At 49.3% G+C, this 10,972-nt stretch overlaps 1 protein-coding gene across 1 annotated transcript in view; it reads left to right on the top strand.

The window, feature by feature from the left end:
- Positions 1–10,972, top strand: part of SHPK (sedoheptulokinase) — a 938,822-nt gene that overhangs the window by 4,956 nt on the left and 922,894 nt on the right. The gene's annotated exons all lie outside the window — the stretch shown is intronic.

The raw sequence follows: 10,972 nt of genomic DNA, 5'->3' as shown, positions 1-10,972 counted from the left end.
TCTCCCAAAAGACTGGAAGGCCCACCCCAACTGATCACCAATAATCAATGGCTGATGGTGGTCCTTAGCCAGGCTCCCAGCCCCCCTGCTTGCCTGGCTGGCCTTGCTTACCACTGGGGCACCTATCTTGACCATCTCCTGGGCTTCTTGCCAGGCCCCGACGGGGAGGCATCGCCTAAGCCTCCTCCAGGCCAGAGCCCAGAAGGAAGGAAGAGGTAGGGCCTCCTCCTGCTGCTCCTGGGCCTGGTCCCTTGGAGGCTCCCCCATCCTCAGCATGGTCCTCCTCCTGCTCTCCACCTTCTCCCTCGCCTCCTCTGCCTTCTTCTTCGGGCTCCAAGAGGGACCTCCATCAGGGACCCAGCCTTCCTCTATCAAAGTCCTGCTGCTGCTCTCTCTCTCTGCGGCCACGTGGGGAGCAGCCAGGTACTCAGGGGGCGTGGCCCAAAGGGAATCCCCTGCCCCATTGGGCGGGGCGGGCTGTGACGCAGGAGGGGCGGGGCGAGGGGGTGCCGCAGATCACAGCTCATTTGGGAGTGTGTCCGGACGAATGTGGCACGTTCCCCTGGCGACGCGTCGGAAGAACGCTTCGAGGACAGGCCACGGGGGCCCAAAAACCCACAAACAAGGGTGCTGGTTGGGAATGAAGCCTTAAGAGTTTCAAACCGGGAGAGGGAATCCACGGAAAAAGAATCAGTGGATACGAGGGCGACTGAGGTAGGTGTGTTTTGCATGGGTTTTCCATTTTTTTCCCGTGACCAGGGTCACATGTGGCACCCCTGGATGATGATGGATAAGAGATAGATGATAGATGATAGATATAATGAAGATAGATAGATTAGGGATGGATGGTGGATGGATGGATGGATGATAATAGATAGGTGGTAGGGGAGGTAGTTCATCTCCTTATAGGACTGAGCCGGTCAGAGATTAGAAGTTGGAGTTAGTCACTCCGGTCTCTAAGGTGTTTTAATACGAGGTTTAATGAGTTATGGTATCTTTAATTTGTGAATATAGTATGTGAGATGTTTGTTGAGGGAAGGAAGGGGAGGGATGTAGAGGTCTATCATTGGGGATTGCATCGTATGTCTTACCAGAGCCAGAGGAAGGGTGGGTAAAAATAAAATTGATAGTTATTAGTAGTATTAGTATTATTATTATTATATTATTTTCAATTGAAGGCTGTGGGGGGAAATACTGCTGCACTGGTCGGTTGTCCGTTCGGAAGGGAAATGCACCCCTTACTACAGTGTGTGGAGAAAGCTCTCCGTATCATAGCGGACTCCACAACATGATAACAAGGCAGGCGAGGCAAAAAGGCCATATTTGTTCACACTTTTGCCTCCACGTGGCAGCCCCGACTGTAGCGGACGCATCGGCGGCGTTGGGTCCATTGTGTGACCTCCAAAACCTCAAGGCATCACTGGGAAGGAAATACTGTAAATGAGCACGACCCCAAGGACGAGGGAGAGAGACCTCCACGCAAGTCCGTGCCAAAGACCTCCGTCAAGTTCCGCCGTCCGTTACTTTCGCCTAGCCGACACGGTTTGATGGACCAAGGAAAGGATCGGCACGCTGGGCTTCCCATTGAAGCGGACAAGGGACATTGTGGCCCGACTGGACAAACACTGTGGCGGGGGGTTGTTGAGTCTTCAAAATTAAATTGAATTAATCGAAGTTATAAGACGAGACCCCGCTAAGACGAGATCACAACATGCAGGAGGCGATGCTGTTGGAAGGACTGGGACTCCCCAGAATCCCCACAGGCGGGGTCGAAGGGGCGGATTCTGCAGAAGCTGTGGGCCTTAAAAAAGTGTGACCTTCCACCCAAAGCTTTTGGTTCAAACCATTGAGTTCCCCATCTGGGATTAGGGACTCCAGGACCTACCCCCCCAGTGCCCTTCCCAAGGCAATTGAATGTTTCCTGTCTTTGGACTCACAAATCCCAGTTATCCCCTAAGCCGCAGCGTCTGTATAGGGTAAACCGTTGGCCCCCAAAAAGGACTCTCTCTGAGCTTCTGTCGAGATTTACTACATCTGTCTAGTGCCATGGCTCTTTAAGAGAGCCAGCATGGCATAGTAAACCACTATACCATGCCTGGGCTCGTCTTAAGGCAGCATGGTTTGACCATGTGAGGCTGGGGGTTCGAATGTGCAGCCAGTGTGGAGACCCATTGGGGTTCGGTGGTAACCTTGGGTAAGTCCCACTAATCTCAAGCCTCAGAAGAACGCAAAGCAACCCACTCTCTGTGCAAAACCTTGGCAAGAAACCGCCCATGCTAGAGATATTGCCGACAGTCGTGAGCAGGATGGTTATAATAAAAAGCAAAACCCTGCTCCTTTAGATCTGAGCGCAGTGACATCCCCGGCCAAGGGTTTGCATTGGATCACGACCTTTTTGGATCCGCCTCCCAGCTTGATTCACACTTTCTCGGCACAAACAACACAAGGGTGAGACAAAGTGGAAAGGCCCCGGTGTGGGTGAAAACAAGACGCACAACCCGCCCCTCCATCCCTCCTCCCACAAAGGGGACTCTACTACAAGTGAAACCATGGAGGAGAAGGATTGATGGGCCTCCAGTCGAGAGAGGTCTGGGGTTTGTGCCTTTGCCGGCATGTCCGTCTGCTGGGGAGGACGTGGGAGGACGTTGTCCACCCGTTCTTGGAAGGAAAACGGATGTGTGAACTTTGGCCTCTGCGGCCACGTACGCCGTCCAAAGGTGCCCAGGAACAGGTGTGTGCCTTTGGGGGGTTAATCGCATACCCCTGGTTTCTTCGTCTCGACATCGTTGGATGGCATTATGGATTATGCTCCATTTGAGCAAGGAGAGGATTAGCACCCGAAGGCTTGGGAAGGAGGGAAGTGTCAAAAAGTTCTTGATTGGAGCTAAAAAACAAAGCCTCAGAGAAAACTACCCTGCAAGTCTTTTTTTGGGGCTGATGCGGGCCATGCCTCTGAGAGGGTTTCATTCCTGACGTTTTCGCCGGCATCTTTTGAATTCTTTGTGGCAAACAGTTCAGTCTCCAAAGGTGCGGCAGACCCCCTTTGCATAACTAACCGGGAGGAAACGCAAATAGGTCATATTGCGAAGAGACCACGGCAGAGGACACGCACTCTTGGTTGTGCCCGTGCTACCAATGCTGTGCACATATCATATATGTCCGTGCATGCGTATAAGCAAATCTCTTACGGCGTCTATCAGCAACGGCTTGAGATGGTGAAAACCGGCATCCCTGCCCAATCACTTCGGTGGGAAAGAGGCAAGGACTCTCCGCCTTGCACATGCCCCTCCTCTGAAATTGGTTCTTGTTCGTGTGTCAGCACATCTCCCTTTGAAAGCAAAGGTGCCACGGGCACGGGACTCCTCACCGTCAAACCTGTTCCATGTCAGCACTCCAAACGCACGCTGTGGTGGCGGGGGGACCAATGCGTGGGGTGATGTGGGGACAGGCAATGGTCCTTGGGGGCTAGGTTTATCTTTCTCTCATTGGAATCAGCCGATGTCGTAGGGCCCTTGGGTTGCCGCTCTCTATACTCAATTCACTCTCTGGTGGTGTGCCAGTTGTATGTTGTGTACCCTTTAAGCCGGGGGTAAGCAATGGGCAACCTTATGCTGCCCAATCGATGAGAAGGCCCGAGGAGAAAACAATGCTTCGAGGAAGGCAGAAGGTAGTAAGGAAATAGTAGGACAGACCCACAATGGATAGGACTCGATACAGGAGGTGCTTGATGGGCAAGTGCGTGGCAGGATCTGGGCACAGACTGCAATGGCAGATAGAGATTCTTGGAGATGTCTCATCCACTAGGCGATCACCGTGAGTTCCGAAGCCAACTCGAGGTGCAGCTAACAACAACAAACAAACACAACAACAGTAAACAACAGCGGACAACGCAACTGTGGTCATGGGATGGTGCCCGTTAAAGCCGTAGTGGTGCCAGGGGCACATTTGGGTTTTGCAGAAGAAAACGGAGGGTCACAGCTTTGTATTCTTTTAACAAATTCAGCTGTGTATTCTAGGTTGGCGTTCACATATGCATAAGCTAGACCTTGCGACTTCCTAAAGTCAGTTGTGGCGACAGTGGTTTGAGCCATTGGATCGAGGACATCCCGGAGAGACCAGGATTCAAATCCTGGCTCGATGACAGGTAAACCCAAAGGGTGACGTTAGGTGGGGTTAACAATCTCGCTCGGCCTCAGAGTTTGCGAAAGGCACAAACTCTCTCTGGGACAAGCCTTGCAATAGACAAGAAAAACGCCGTGCATGGGCAATCGAACCCTGGTCTCGCTGAGTCCTAGTCCGACCACTAAAATCCACTCACCAAAGACATTGAAATCTCCAAACAGGATCACCACTTCCATATGGTGGGTGTCCTTTGTGTGCCTTCAAGTCGCTTTCCGACTTCTGGTGACCCTAAGGCGATTCCTATTCATGGGTTTTTTTCTTGGCAAGGTTTGTTCAGACGAGGTTTTTCGCATTTGGCTTTCACCTGAGGAGCTGAGAGAGTGTGACTTGCCCACAGCTGCAGCAGGGAATCGAAGCCTGGTCTCCAGGAGTCATACTCCCAACATTTAAACACATGCTGGCATGAGGCTTTTATTATACTATGCCAGTCTAGGTTCACGAACCTTGACATTTGACCAAAACTGTCTCTTAATAGATCCAAAGCGACCCGAGGAGAAAAGGACCCTCTAGCGGTTTCAGAAGCCTTGGAAGAGTATTAATTTTTAAAAATGAAAAAATCGACAAAAAAGACTAAAAGGTAGAAAAATCCCCGCCATAATTTCTCCCTCAACAGAAATCAAAATGTAGAGCGTGATTAGAAAATATTCATTAGGACGGAACAGATTGACTAATGAAATTACATTCTGGCTTTTCTCCAATCCGCCGTCCTATTAAGTGGATTTGATCGTGTTGATGTTCAACAATAATTTCGTCCTGATTGAAGGGAAGGACCTAGCGACAGCGCATTTTCACATTTCGGGCGGCAAGGTTCTTCTCTGGTGGCGCGGGGGGCGCTGGGTGTTTGCCTTAAAGGAAAGAAAAAATACAATGGATAGGCATGGGCTGCTCAAATCAAAATCTTGCTCTATTTCATGGGAACCTTGTCGACAGAGCTTGGAAACCCCGCCTTACGTTCTCCCCTTAAGTACAGAGCAGTCAAAATGTAGAGCGTTATTAGAAAAGATTTCATTAGGACGGACAGGATTGCTAATGAAATTACATTTTTTTTTTTCTTGTTCTTTTTTCTCTTGGACCTACTTCTACCATGCATCCCACTGAGCCAGCTAGTCTACAGTGGATTTGATCCGTAATGATGTCAAAAGTCACAATAATTGAATCCCTGATTGGCAGGGGAATACCTTATCTGAACAAGCGCATTTTCACATTTTCTGAGCGCGCAAGGTTTTCTCTGGTGGCGCGGGGAGGATCGCTGGGTGTTTATGCCTTAAAGGAAGATGAAATACAATGCTATGGCATGGTCTGACTCAAATCAAAATTGCTCGATTCGCATGGGACCTTGTCGACAGAAGCTTGCGAACTTCCTAAAGTATCGGAATGTAGATCAGAGCAGTCGGCGAGTCTGCTTTTCTTTTGTCATCTTGGAGGAACTCCATTAGCACCATCGAAATCCCCTGAGCCAGCCTTCTTACAGGGTGCATGCTGGAATTAGAAAGATCCATTTGAGTATCCATTGGCAAATCCCTGGAAACCCAGTGGCTATCTGGAGGATCCTGTATCATGAAATCACTTGGACACCCAGTGGCATCTGGAGGATCCTGTTCGTATCAATGGAATCCTTGGAACCCAGTGGCCATCTGGGAGGATCCTTGTATCAATGAAAATCCCTGGAAACCCAAGTGGCATCTGGAGATGGAGGATCCTGTCGATCAATGAAATCCCTGGAGAACCCAGTTGGGCTATCCTGGAGAGATCTGTATCAAGGAAATCCCTGTGAACCCCAGTGTGGCATCCTGGAGGATCCACGTGTAGCAATGAGAATCCTTGGAAACGCCCGATTGGCACAATCATTGGCAGGATCCTCGTAATCAATGAAATCCACGTGGAACCCAGTGGGGCATACTGGAAGGATCCTGTATCAATGACAATCCTGGAACCCAGTGGCATTGGAAGATTCCTGTCTCACTGAAATCCCTGGAACCAGTTGCATCCGGAGGAATCCTGTATCATGGAATCCCTGGAGCCCGTGGCATCGGAGGCTCCCGTATCAATGAAATCCTCTGGAACACCAGTGGCATACTGCGTAGGATCCTGTATCAATGAATTAGCCCTGGGAACCCAGTGGCATCCTGGAGAGGATTCCTCGTCATCAATGACAATCCCTGGAACAGCCAGTGGCATGCTGGAGGCATCCTGTAATCAATAGGAATGCCCTGGAACCCAGTGGCTCTCCGGAGGATCCCTGTATCAATGAAATCCCCTGTGACGAACCCAAAAGGTGGCATCTGCAGAAGGCATCCATGTATCCAATGAAATCCCTGGAAACCCCGTGGCTTCTGGGAGGATGCCTGTATCAATGACAATCTTGGAAAACCCTAGTGGCCTCCAGAGGATCCTGTATCAATAAATCCCTGGAACCCAGTGGCATCTGGTAGGATCCTCTGTATCAATGAAATCCCTGGACACCCCGTGGCATCTGCGGGCTTCCTGTATCAATGACATCCCTTGGAACCCAGTGGCATTCGGAGGCATCCTGTAATCAATGAAATCCCTGGAAACCCAGTGGCATCTGGAGGATCCTTTGTATCAAATGAATTCATCCTGGATTTTCCATCTGAAACTTTTAAAGGGGTTTTGCCAGCTCTCTCAGGGGGCTTTCATTGATATATAATATATAGTTTGTATATTCCAGCTGTCAATGGAGGCAGGAATCAATCACGAGCAGTCAACAAAAAAACCAGTTCTTGGGATATCGGATACGTTGTTTAAAGTCCCTAGCTCAAAGTTTCTCCTCCCTGAAAGCCTTTGGCACAAGATGAAGAATGCTCAAGCATGCATACTATGTTGCAACAGGAACGAATGCGCAGTCCACGATATGGTGTTTAATATCTTTCTTTCTTGGGGTGCCACTCACACTGCAGAAATAATGCAATTTGAACATCCCCCCCCCAACTTTGTTAACTGCTATGGCTCCATCCTAAAAATCCTGAGGGATTTGTCCATTTTGTGCGCGCAACCAACACTCTTTGGAAGAGAGAAGCCTGCAAGGATAAGACTGAAAAAAAGGAATGGAGTCTATGGGTCACCACAACAGCGGTGTCAATGGTGCCATCACATATCCGCAGTGTAGATGCACCCTTGGAAATGCTTTGCCCCCAGGTCGCAAGAGTGTGTTTCCGCTCGGAAGTCCAAAAGGCGTTTCTCCTTCTCCCAGAGAAGGAAGAATTTTTATTTTTCCTTTCTTATATTTTAAATTTTATTTTTATCATTTTGGAATATTTTATTTTTTTTAAACAGAATCTGGATGTGCGGGAGGGACAGGAACCGAAGGTCCTTCGGGTTTTACAACCGCATAGTTCACAAGATTGACGGCCATTAGTGTGGAGATGCTAGCCGATCTAACGCCTTGACCGCTGAAGTGGCCACCTAGTCGCACAGTCCATTCCAATTTCCAGCGATTCTGATATTGTTTCGTGTGTGATTTATTCATGGCCGGTTGTTATGTAGTGGAAAAATGTGGAAAAGGCAAGGCAGGCAGCACATGGGCATGGCGATCATCCATGGTGAAGATGGAGGCCGGGTGCACGGAATCGGCCAATGTCACCAAACGGACAGGTGAGGTTTTACTCCATGTGAGTAGGAAAGCTGAATCTGTTCTGTTAAGTGGATGGGTATAAACTCGTCCGGGGGAAAAGAGGAGCTCACTATTCCCAAGTAGGGTGGGTTAAAACCTTGTGAACATGATGAAGGACTCCTGCAAGAATCGCCAGTTCGGGTGCGCATAGTGAAACCTGTGGTGTCCTTTTCAGAATTTGTCAAGGAACTTTTTGTCCTTGTAAAAATAGTATTTTGAACACTTTTTCGTTGGTCAACGTACCTGGAATCTTGGTGCCCAGTTTTGGGCACCGTATGTCAAGAAGGATATGGACAAGACAGAACATGTCTAGAGAAGTGCAACCAAGATGGTCAAAGGTCGAGAAACCAAACCTTATAGAAATGAAGGATGAAGGGTTGGGCAATTTTAGGGTGGCACAGAGAAGACCAGGACATGACTGCTATACGGAAGGGAGCCAGGCAGAAGATGGAACCGTATGTTTTTTCTGCAAGCCTTCCATCGAAAATCCTTGCTTTCTAGAGAAGCCAGCCCACACCTTGGTAAAGGGTCTTGAACTCGGACCCTTAGGTCAACAGGGTAAGGGTGGTAATAAATCAGCATGGATTGGCGGTGGAAAAGTAAAAAAGAAGTGATTGGTGAGTGGACTTGACTGCTTTTCTCCCTAGAAAAAACTAACGCTGGTTCAGAGGTCAAGACAGGACCCAGCAAGCTACTGTTCACAGAGGAAAGCACTAAAAGATCTTGTGATCCCAGCAATGGCTTAGGAAGGTCATACTTCATGGAAAAGCACATTTGGAGGGGTCCAAAACCACCCAAGGACAGTGTGGGCATCACTGTGCCACTGTGGGGATCACGACAAACATGGCTATGTCCCTTTGAATCAAACCACTTGCCAATCCTAGAAATCTGTTTCCTTTCTGTTACCCCAACACCCCCATTTTGAGCCGGCTCAGTTTTCAGTTCTTGACTTGCAAAATGGAAACGGAGTGCCGGCAAGATCAGTTCAGGGTGGCATCTACATTGCTGAGATAATGCGGTTGGACGCCGCTTGGAAGTGCTGAATTTTCACAAGGCCCTTCGGCCCTCTGTGCCCAAAGAGTGGCGGTGCCTCACCAGACTACAAATAGCATCTGCAAGTACATTTCTATCTATACTGCTCACCGATGTACTAAGCACTTACAAATGTAAGCCAATTGCCCCAAGAAGCTGGGTTAGTCCTTTTAGCAGGATGCCAAGCTGAGGTCGACGTGACCCCTGCTGGCATGAACTCACAACCTGCAGTTTGCAGACAAATCCTAGATGCCAGCACAGATGCTGGCGAAAACGTCAGAAAGAAACCCTTCAGAACAGACCATATGCAATTGCCATTGCCGACGAAAAAACCCACAAAAAACTATGGATGCCGGCCATGAAAGCCTTCAACTTCACAAATCCTAGGGTTTGCCAATGAAGCTGTGGCAGTTAAAGTGGCAATCAAACAGCATTGCTCTAACAGGGCAGATGCACCCCTGGATTCTTCCGAACCCTTTTTCTTTCTCTCTGCAACTATGAAGACGGTGGCACTCAATCCAAGGGAAGAGGAGTGCGGTGTGTGTGGGATACGCATGCGATTGTTTTGGAGGAGCTGCATAGTGTAGTCCTGGAAGGAGGGGTTGGCCAGGGCCCCTGGTAGCCGCCAAAGCACTAAGGCAACGCGACTATCACACTCAACGGTTTTTCATAATTACACTTCCAATTCCATACCAAGCCTCTCCCTCATACCACCCTGCCGGTGGCACAGACCGACACCGGACCCAGCGGGGGACTGTGTTTTGGCTCCGACTGATTGCCGTTCGTCCTTTTCTCATACTAACAGTTCACTTGTGGCTTCATTAACCACCGGTCCTCTCTCTCTCTCTGTGCCGCCACCACCCCCATACCGTTCATTCTGGCACACCATGCGCGAGGGAGAAGAGCCGCTCCGAATGCTTGTAAAGACTCGCCTGCAACATTTAACATCCAGCTGGTGCACAGTGCTCAACTCGCCTCTCGCTCATTTCCCTCCTTCCTACCCTCCCTCTTTCAGTCTCTCGCTCTCTCTCTATCCACATATTTTTATATGACACAGACGTACAACTGGAAGAACAGAAGAGTAAGGAGGAGCGGAAATGTGCTCCTATTCCCATTATCCTCACAGGCCCTCAATTTTTCATGGGTGAGCATTCACAAATACCTCCAATAGGTCATCTGTGCAATATAGGCTAGTGCAAAATTGCCACCTAGAATTTATTCTTCATTGAGCCGAAAATGGGGATTTGCCATGAGATTTGGTGCTCGGTTTCAGCTGGGCTAGAGGCGATTGCCAGTGGATCCGGCGCTTCTGTTTCAATAGGGTGAGATGGGATTAGCATGAAGTTGGTGCTTCTGCGTCAGCGGGGCTGAGATGGGTTTGCCATGTGATTTGTCTCTTGTGTGTTTGTGTGCGTTTGGTAGGGAGGGCCCATGAAGGACACCCCGAAGGTGAGATGCAAACGCACCTTGGCAAAAAGACTTTTGGAAGCTTTCCATCATTCTTTCTGGCAGGCGGCTACGGGCTCGATGTGAAGCAAACCCACTGGTGCGCATCCTTTCATGCTCCCTTTCTCATGCAGCAAGTGCAGATTTTTAAAATGAAAAACCGCCATCCATTATTGCATGAGACGCGAGCCAAGGATGTTGGTTGCCCGATCCTCTGTTCTCCCATCAGCCAAGACTGTGACCGAAAGGAAAATCCCCTATCGCTTCAATATCCATTTGAATTTTTAACTGGTGACCATTCACATTCAGTGCATTTGGAAATGTGTCCTGTGGATCGCTTCCTCCATCAAATGCACTCTCCCGTGCACCGAAGTGGAGATTGCCATGTGCCCTGTTGAGGCAGGTTGCCACATGACTCGTTGCTTCTGCTCCCAATATAGCACACATCTGCTGTTTGCTTTGCATTGGTTTGTTGTCACATGGTTGTGCCTTTAGATCATATCTGGACTTAACAGCGACTGCAAGGTGAACCTATCATGGGTATTCTGTGGCACCTTTGTTCAGAACGGGTTTGCCCCTTGCATTCCTCTTGAGGCTGAGAGAGTGCGAGTTGCCCAAGGTTCGCCAGTGGGTTTCCATGGCTGAATGGGGATCAGTTAGGAACTAAGGGTTTGGGTTCCA

This window comes from Sceloporus undulatus, chromosome 11 (genome assembly GCF_019175285.1).
Source record: "Sceloporus undulatus isolate JIND9_A2432 ecotype Alabama chromosome 11, SceUnd_v1.1, whole genome shotgun sequence".
Classification (NCBI taxonomy): Eukaryota; Metazoa; Chordata; class Lepidosauria; order Squamata; family Phrynosomatidae; genus Sceloporus; species Sceloporus undulatus.
Note: the sequence above shows the minus strand (reverse complement) of the source record. Positions and strands in the feature narration are given on the sequence as shown.